The sequence below is a fragment of the Protopterus annectens genome, chromosome 13.part0, assembly GCF_019279795.1.
Source record: "Protopterus annectens isolate FY-2018-M chromosome 13.part0, PAN1.0, whole genome shotgun sequence".
Lineage (NCBI taxonomy): Eukaryota > Metazoa > Chordata > Ceratodontiformes > Protopteridae > Protopterus > Protopterus annectens.
In genome coordinates, this window is record NC_056747.1 from 128355974 (window position 1) to 128366655 (window position 10682).

Consider the following 10682-nt stretch of genomic DNA (forward strand, 5'->3'; position numbering starts at 1 on the left):
GAGGTTTTTATAACATTTTTCATCCTTCAGCTCCACCAGATGTACAGTTGCTCCTAACTGTTGTCACCACAGTTATATGACAGTTTTTCTCTGATAGGCAAAAACTGGTGTGAGTGAACCCGTGGTGTAATGTCATTGTCCTGACGTCTGTGGCCATTACTATGACAATGAGGTAAACTTTGCTACTCTCTGACAGCATTTGTGGTTGTCAGGCTTTTACTGTAGGGTGGAGGCATCGCTATTTTCTAGCCTGGTACAGGTTTCACTGCAGAAGTGTAGAAGAGGAAATGCTGATACTTGGCATGTAGATAGTTGTGGAGTGAGGTAATGTGTGGGAGATGCTGAGTATTGCCCATGATTCATTAACTCAAACAAATCGCAGACCAGACACCACCTCCAGGAAATGCTTGTGGCTGAATATACAGAATACAGGATATGACTGTGAGGGAACATTCACTGCAACTTGTAATTTTTAACCTCCTGAAATTAGAAAACTGATTGTTATTTTTCATTGCTGCTGGCAATAAAAGCTGTGATGCAAGAGCAGATTCTTTTTTTTTTTTTTTTTTTGTTAGCACAAAAAAGGTTATAAAAACACTATAAAAACATTTTGAATGTGTACAGGGTGGATATCCCATTTCAAGATTCAGACATTGATTGTACTAAAACATTAGTGCAGCAAAATTACATAGAATGAAGTAGATTATGTAAACAGGTGGACGTGTTCTCAGCTGACAAGGCTTATAATAAGCTGACCAAGCAATTTTATTTAATGAGAGTTATTTTTCCAGATAAGTTCTCAGATGTTGAGTCATTATGGATGCATTCAATGCACAGCACAAATATAAATTAGTGTCCTCAAGCCTGCTGGACAATGAGGTGTTACAAGGGGATAACTACAGTAACAAGCGATAGATATAATGGTAATCACTGCCAACAACAGTGTTCACCATAAATAACAAACAGCTATGAAGTGCTTCACGAATAATAAGTGAGTGAATGTCTCACTCACAAATTTATTTTGAATGAGAATTTAAAAAATGTCTCAAAGTCCTTGATGACATAGTTCCAGACAAGTATTACAGAAACTTGAGACAGCAAAACTAACTTTAAGTATAAGTATACGTGTCCATATTTTATGCAGCCTAATATCCCTGTCACAGATTCTAATGGCATGCATCTGTGAACAAATAGTTAAAAAAATATATATCCTTCCAAAATATCACTGTTTGGTCATGCAGTTCTCAAATTATTTGTAGAAATGCATTTGGATGAAGTGTTTCAGAGACACTGGCCTTTTTTTTTTTTTTACAAGGTCATTCTGTCATGCTGTTGCAGCTGTATGGCTTCATTCTTGTAAGGTGGATAATAGTTTATGTAACAAGCATTGTATGCTTTAGCAGATGTGTACAGGCTAGTATTGATGCACATCAAAAGTAAAGCAACTTGCGTGATCTTTGAACTACAGCGCCATATCTTTCTTCTGATTTCTATATGGAGAGGTAGTGAATGGAGCATCATCCAATGTGACTGAAAAACAAGACTTTTGCCAAGATTCAGAGAGAGACTCCACAGTGTGTTAGTGCACCATGGATAGAAACAAGACTAGATGAGCAAGATCCCAAAACACCATGCTACATTCACTCAAAAAGGCTATGCCAATGCAGGACACGGAGTGTGTGTGTGTGTGTGTGTGTGTGTGTGTGTGTGTTCGCATGCGTAAATAAGCTGTAGACATATGCATACTTATAAATGTGACAGCATGGTGGAAATAAACTGTGGATCATATAAACCAAGGATGGCAATAGATGCCTGAAGAGATGTATGGACGTTCTCATGGACATCAGCTGGGCAAACACCATGCAGAATAAACTAGTTGAGTACAGCTCGGCAAGTGGAATTTGCCAGTCACTATAATCAATAGAAATTCCTGCTAGTATCAGTGCTGATCCCTTTCTGATGGGAGATCATTCTCTTCTTCATGTTTTTGTGACTGTGAAGTTGGTATAGTTAAGTTTTGGGGGATATGGAGGCTTGCCCTCCCCCCCATATGGGAAGTGGGGAGAGGGGCTTGCCACCCTGAAAATACGCTAATAGTTGACTTTTCTGATGGTTAGTTTCCTGACCTTTTGTGTTCGAAGAGTTAGTTTGCCATGGAGCAGTAACTTGAGAAGTCATAGTTGCAGCATGGGTGTCAGCCCAGGTTCTCCCATTTAGTTATTGCGGTAGCACAGATGGTAAAATGCACTCATCACCATCCTCCAATTACAGAGGATGCATACTTTGTTGTAGCAGATCTGCCTGCAGTATACTGGTCTACATGACACTCTGATACTCATTGAGCACCCTGCTGACCAGCAGTGGTCAGCTGATGATGAAAAACATACCCTGCCACTATAAAGCTACAGGAAGTAAGGGGACAGTTAGTAACACTAAGCACCGCTGAACTGGCTGCTGTATGCATGCAAGCAAAAAGGTCATTACAGTGGCCAGTTGTAGCTGGACACAACTGATACATTAAGGAGATAGCATATGATTCAGATAACATATGTCACAGACACAGTGTTACTTTATGCTTGGGACATCAGCTTCATTTCATAAATGCCTGTGATAAATATCTACATGCAGGCATATTATTATTAGGAGTAGGGAAAAATTTGTCTGTCGGGGTTGGGGCTGCCCATGTATTTCAGCTCACTACTTCTGGCTGCCTCCCAGCACTTTCCTCCTGTATTCTATGTGGTTCATTCCCTCTTGACCAAATCTGTCAGCAGCCCAAATGTGTCCTCCACTCTCTACATACAGTACAGCATCTTCACATCCATATTGAAGTTAGTTTATACTGTTTACAGCTGATGTCATATGCAGCTTCTTCCCTTCCCACATTTCCACCCACTCAGTCTAAGCTCTTGTAAACCCAAATCATGCTCACCTATCCATCCATTCATCATAGTCTCAGGTATGAATATCCATCCATTCATCATAGTCTCAGGTATGAATATCCATCCATTCATCATAGTCTCAGGTATGAATATCCATCCATTCATCATAGTCTCAGGTATGAATATCCATCCATTCATCATAGTCTCAGGTATGAATATCCATCCATTCATCATAGTCTCAGGTATGAATATCCATCCATTCATCATAGTCTCAGGTATGAATATCCATCCATTCATCATAGTCTCAGGTATGAATATCCATCCATTCATCATAGTCTCAGGTATGAATATCCATCCATTCATCATAGTCTCAGGTATGAATATCCATCCATTCATCATAGTCTCAGGTATGAATATCCATCCATTCATCATAGTCTCAGGTATGAATATCCATCCATTCATCATTGTTTGAGGTATGAATATCCATCCATTCAGCATTGTTTCAGGTATGAATATCCATCCATTCAGCCTAGTCTCAAGTATGGATATCCATTCATTGAGCATCGTCTCAGGTATGAATATCCATCCATTCATCATAGTCTCAGGTATGAATATCCATCCATTCATCATAGTCTCAGGTATGAATATCCATCCATTCATCATAGTCTCAGGTATGAATATCCATCCATTCAGCTTAGTCTCCGGTATGAATATCCATTCATTGAGCATCGTCTCAGGTATGAATATCCATCCATTCAGCATCGTCTCAGGTATGAATATCCATCCATTCATTATAGTCTCAGGTATGAATATCCATCCATTCAGCATTGTTTCAGGTATGAATATCCATCCATTCAGCCTAGTCTCAAGTATGGATATCCATTCATTGAGCATCGTCTCAGGTATGAATATCCATCCATTCATCATAGTCTCAGGTATGAATATCCATCCATTCATCATAGTCTCAGGTATGAATATCCATCCATTCAGCTTAGTCTCCGGTATGAATATCCATCCATTCAGCCTAGTCTCAAGTATGGATATCCATTCATTGAGCATCGTCTCAGGTATGAATATCCATCCATTCAGCATCGTCTCAGGTATGAATATCCATCCATTCATCATAGTCTCAGGTATGAATATCCATCCATTCAGCATTGTTTCAGGTATGAATATCCATTCATTCAGCATATTTCAGGTATGAATATCCATCCAATTAGCATAGTCTCAGGTATGAATATCCATCCATTCAGAATAGTCTCAGGTATGAATATCGGTTCATCCATCAATGTCTCAGGTATGAATATCTGTCCATTCATCAACATCTCAGGTATGAATATCCGTCCATTCATCAACGTCTCAGGTATGAATATCTGTCCATTCATCAAGGTCTCAGGTATGAATATCCGTCCATTCATCATCTCCGGTATGAATATATGTCCATTCAGCATAGTCTCAGGTATGACTATCCATCCATTCAACATAGTCTCAGGTAGGAATGTCCGTCCATTCAACATAGTCTCAGGTAGGAATGTCCGTCCATTCAGCATAGTCTCAGGTAGGAATGTCCGTCCATTCAGCATAGTCTCAGGTAGGAATGTCCGTCCATTCAGCATAGTCTCAGGTAGGAATGTCCGTCCATTCAGCATAGTCTCAGGTAGGAATGTCCGTCCATTCAGCATAGTCTCAGGTAGGAATGTCCGTCCATTCAGCATAGTCTCAGGTAGGAATGTCCGTCCATTCAGCATAGTCTCAGGTAGGAATATCCGTCCATTCAGCATAGTCTCAGGTAGGAATATCCGTCCATTCAGCATAGTCTCAGGTATGAATATCTGTCCATTCATCACAGTCTCAGGTATGAATATCTGTCCATTCATCACAGTCTCAGGTATGAATATCTGTCCATTCATCACAGTCTCAGGTATGAATATCCATCCATTCAACATCATCTCAGGTATGAATATCCATCCATTCAGCATCGTCTCAGGTATGAATATCCATTCATTCAACATTGTCTTAGGTATGAATATCCATCCACTCATCATAGTCTCAGGTAAGAATATCCATCCACTCATCATAGTCTCAGGTATGAATATCCATCCACTCATCATAGTCTCAGGTATGAATATCCATTCATTCAACAATGTCTTAGGTATGAATATCCATCCACTCATCATAGTCTCAGGTAAGAATATCCATCCACTCATCATAGTCTCAGGTATGAATATCCATCCACTCATCATAGTCTCAGGTATGAATATCCATCCACTCATCATAGTCTCAGGTATGAATATCCATCCACTCATCATAGTCTCAGGTATGAATATCCATTCATTCAACAATGTCTTAGGTATGAATATCCATCCACTCATCATAGTCTCAGGTAAGAATATCCATCCACTCATCATAGTCTCAGGTATGAATATCCATCCACTCATCATAGTCTCGGGTATGAATATCCATCCACTCATCATAGTCTCGGGTATGAATATCCATCCATTCAGTATAGTCTCAGGTATGAATATCCATCCACTCATCATAGTCTCAGGTATGAATATCCATTCATTCAACATTGTCTTAGGTAAGAATATCCATCCACTCATCATAGTCTCAGGTAAGAATATCCATCCACTCATCATAGTCTCAGGTATGAATATCCATCCACTCATCATAGTCTCAGGTATGAATATCCATTCATTCAACAATGTCTTAGGTATGAATATCCATCCACTCATCATAGTCTCAGGTAAGAATATCCATCCACTCATCATAGTCTCAGGTATGAATATCCATCCACTCATCATAGTCTCAGGTATGAATATCCATCCACTCATCATAGTCTCAGGTATGAATATCCATCCATTCAGTATAGTCTCAGGTATGAATATCCATCCATTCAGCATAGTCTGAGGTATGAATATTCATCCATTCAGCATAGTCTGAGGTATGAATATCCATCCGTTCAGCATAGTCTGAGGTATGAATATCCATCCATTCAGCATAGCCTCAGGTATGAATATCCGTCCATTCAGCATCGTCTCAGGTATGAATATCCGGTCCATTCATCATCGTCTCAGGTATGAAGAGTCCTGGTCCTTTTAATATACCTTTGTAGTCTAGCATCTCCATCATGTTAAATGCTCTTGTTGATTTTGTTTGGATGTTTCCAATTTCCATATGTCTTTCTCTGTAAGGCCTCCAGGACTGCACAGAGCACTACAGCTGAGGTTTCCGTAGTACCAAGTAGAATGGGAAGATAACCTCATTGTTCTTGGAGGTGGGTCAGAAAGCTGTTGGTTTTGGGTGTAGCCTCACTGCTCTGTTAATTCTACTCTAGTTCTTTTAGTTTTTTAAATATCCACCCTCCTGAGTCCTATCTATCACCCCTCTGTCTCTAATCTCATGAGTGACCGACCCAATATCCTGTCTAGTTTCAAGACTGCCCTCTCAGGCTCTGCATTGTCTAACATATCCGATATCTTTTTCCTTTTCACTTTTGCCTAAGACAGCCCCTGACTACACACCCTGAATACTTAATTCCTTTTCATTCACTCTCTGCCAGTGCCCTGGTTTTCCTCTCATATTTTTGCCTTTTACCTCATAAAAGCTTTGATTTTGTGGTAAATCAATAAGGATTACTTTCAGTGAGCAATGCTGGACATTAGAGCATAATATTTTCTATTATTGAGGAAATACAAAATAATGAAAACCTGCTCTATTAAAAGTTATCCCTGATTTTGAACCTTTGACCTCAAATTATTTTTAGCTTTGTGTAGAACTCTTGAGCAAAGAAGTTGAGAGGTCTGGACTGGCATCAGGCAGAGGTATGTGGCAACTGCAACAGTTTATGCCACACACAGAATGCTCAAGTGCTTTAGTTTTACCAAAAAAAATATTTTCCTTTTTAAAACTATAGCAAAGCTGCAACAGTTTATGCCATGCATGGAGCCCTAAGCTCTTCAGTTCCTACCACAAATGCAATAAAGCACTGCACTGATGAGAACAGCATCTGCTGATTGCACCACCTAGTAGTTCGCACCTGGGGTGACTGCCCTCTTTGTTTCACCCTAGCTACACTGGGGTGTCAGGCTTCTTTACTCTGACACTGTACAGTAAAATACCAGTGAATTCTCAAAGACTGAAAAGGTTATGGTCCCAGAGGGAGGCAGAGAAGGCAGCTTTAAATGACAGTGAGCTCAGTGATCAGAATTTCTAGAGACCCAGTATGTGTTTTTACTCACTGTCAGAAGGAAAGAATAAAGGTTAGCAAAATAGCTTCCTGCGTGGGCTGTTCTTGGACCTAGGACTTTAACAAGTTATGAGAGCAGCAGTTAACGTTGCTGAATTTTCATCTTGTTTACAACATTAACTGCTGGTCTTTGTTGCTGAATGTTCAGAATGTTCACTTTGTGTGTGTCTTTGTGTGTGTGTGTGTGTGTGTGTGTGTGTGTGTGTGTGTGTGTGTGTGTGTGTGTGTGTGTGTGTGTGTGTAAAAGGTTAGGTTTAGGTAAGGGGATACTTTTAGGGCTGCATTTGTAGTTCGGATAATGTGTGTGTGTGCATGTGTATGTGTGCCTGCATGCATGCGTTTGCTACTTAAGGTTACACACACACACACACACACTACACTAAAACTACTCTCTAACATAATCCATACTGTGTGTGTGTGTGTGTGTGTGTGTGTGTGTGTGTGTGTGTGTATGTCTATGTTTGTATTTTGTGTACAAATGCCTTGATTAGTGGTACTATTAGGGAAAGGGTTTTTCTTAAGGTAATGTGCAGGGGTGAAGTTGGGTTAAGGTTAGGGTTAGCAGACATGAGAAAGGGGGGGTGTCTAATATGATTATCAATTCTCTCTGTCCAATATAGGTTTATTTGCTCGTTCTGAGTCAAAGAATTCTAGGACACCTAGAGGGTGAGACAGGAGTCGGGGATCATAGTTGTTACGTTGCTCCTAACACCATTTCACTGGCCAGCAGGCATAGTGTAAGGCCAGCTATGCTAGACCAGTTTGAGTGCATACTTGTGCATATCCACATTGTCTAGCTATGAGAATTAAAGATTTCTTGGTACACTTGTTCTCCTAAAGTCCCATATTACAAGAGCAGTTGTGGCGGTCTTGGAACAGGAAAACACCAAACCAGCATTCAGACTCCTAATAGAACCTCGGTTATCTGTTGTACAGTCAGGGGCAAAACTGTTCCACTTCAGAGCAGTCTAAGAACACTTAGTTCAAGTCTGGCAGTTAGCACACAGGATTAAAGCTATGAGCTGTTAATGAGCTGCTTGTTCTGGTACACAGTTTGATTTTTTTCAGCCTTCATTTTCATACTGTGTAACCTTGAGCTAGTCACTTAACCAGATAGTTCTCTGGGGCAATTAGGAAGGCTGGGTTAGACTCCTCAATGGTCTACTGGATACATGACTTGTAATGACCTTTGAACCACAGAGGTTAGAAAAGGAGTATCTGGAGGACAGTATGTCAAGCTGAAGAAGATTGTCTTTGGATCCGTGCTCATGTAAGCCTCTCTTTAGTCATCTGACTGGTACCATCAACCAAAGAAGGCTGTAATGATAGCAGTTAATGAAGTGCAGGTTTTGGCATGGGAGAATTTTGGAAAGACCTGGAAAATGACTTCCAGGTAGTTCCAAAGGTGACCTCTCAAGCCATTCCATGCTTTAGATGTAAAGTAGAACCTGTTAGAGATTGTGCTAAGTGACAGGAAGGAAGTGTTGGATTGGAAACATTGCCAGGAAAGGGGAAGAATTCTCTGATGAACTCCTTAGATGATGGGCATGACCTATGACTTCCTAAAAGGAGGCATTGCCAGAAAGCTCAAATTTGTTTGCGTCAATCACTGTAGCTGGTGCCACTGTGGTGGTCAGAGGCCCCCACAGTGGTAAACTGCAGGTGAAAATTAAATACATCCAGAGATGTTGAAAACACTGGACAGGGTTGATGTAGCATGACTAAGCCTCTGCTTCTATGTTGTATAGTTTTAAAATAGTACGTCTTGACTGGCAAAATGTGGTGATAGTTCCTCTCTTTCAGGAAGGTGATATGAAAATATAATCCAGCTATAATAGAATTACACTCATCAGCTTTCCTTAGAAAAAACTATCCCTGAGTGTTGGAGAGAAACTCTGACCAAGAGTCAAGCCTCAAATTCAGCAGGTTCATAGGTTCACTAGGCTTGCAGTCCAAAGAATCACTGAGCAGCCTTGCCCAAACTCTTTGTTGCCCCAAGCATTGCCTGGTTAGGTGACTTGCTCAAGGTCAAGGTCACACAGGCAAATGAAGGTTAAGGAATCAAACCCTGCACCATAAGAACTACGGCTCACAGTCTTAACCCACTGAGCCAACTGCCGGAAGGAGAAAAGAAAATTCTTTCCAAGATGTGAAATAGTAAACCACATTTTTAGCTTTGTGCAATTTGTCAGAGGCCTTGTGAGTTTACAAATCTTGCATGCAGTTGTTTGTTATACTTGTGCAAATTTTATGATTGCTTGCTATAAAATAAGTAGTGGCAATTCCTGTAGAAGTATGGATTAACTGGACCCACTGCTGTTTGTTTCCTGGTCCCTGCTGTGAAAGTTTTGTCTACATTTTTGGCATTAAGGCAAATTCATTCAAGATTTGCGCAGGCACCTGTGAGGGTGTATCTAGTCACTTCCTGTGTATGTAATTTTCATGGACCAGATATCTAGAATCATGTGAGGTTGGGAGGGTGTCTAAAGGTGGCCATCTGTTGCTTGAAGATGATGATGATGATGATGATATTCTGCTGGCCTCATATGATCATGACTTCTGACATGAACTCAAGTAGTTCACTTGTTATTGTGAAGCACCATACCCATATCAGACACCATAGTACTCTGTCTTCATGGACTTCTGCACTCCACTACCAGCGCTTTCCTTATTTACCTTCTTTCCACTGGTGTGACCACTGACCAGCACTACTGTATGTTGTAGAAACCTGGACAGCAAAGGCACTGTGGCTGAGGAAGCTAGAGGTGATGGAAATGAAGTGCCTCAGATAGGTGGTAAGATGCACATGGTGGTACAAATGAAGAAATAACGACATCAGAGCAGATGCTTAAGTACTACCAATTGCAGAGAAAGTCAAAGAGAATAGATAACTGTGGTTTGTGCACATGTGCTGGAAAGCAGAAGACAATCTAGATAAAATTTGGGGTGGACAAGAAGAAGACAAGAGGAAATGAGGGCATCCAGCAAAGATATGGATGGACTGCGTGACAGAGAAGACCTGTGAAAGTTAGGCATGACCGCTGAGGAAGGTAGGAGAGGGAAACTGCATCAACAAAGATGGTGGCAGTTGACATGACACTCCAACCCCAAAAAGAAAATAGGATAAAGGGAGGTGGATATTGTATGGAATGCTCCTTCTGGAGGAAGTTGTGAAATAAAAAATGATGGGATTTTAAGAATGCATGGGGCAGAGACAAATTAATTCTAGTATGATGTAGGAATAAGAAGGACATTACTTAAAAATAAATCATATCTCATCCATTAGGCAAGATATTTGCTTATTTATGTGGAGGCCCAGGACTGCAAGCTCCAGTATGAAGCAATGCAACTAAATTGGAACATGGAAGAAAATTAGGACATCACAGATCTAAAGTAGCAGTTCAAAGATTGGTATATGGCATCTCTTATAGTGCATTAATTATGTGGCTACAGACAGTAAGAGAGTAAACAGTAAACGCAGTACGAGTAAATAAGTAATACATATAAAATAGCCATACAAGACTAAATAAACGTTAAATGTTGACATTCAA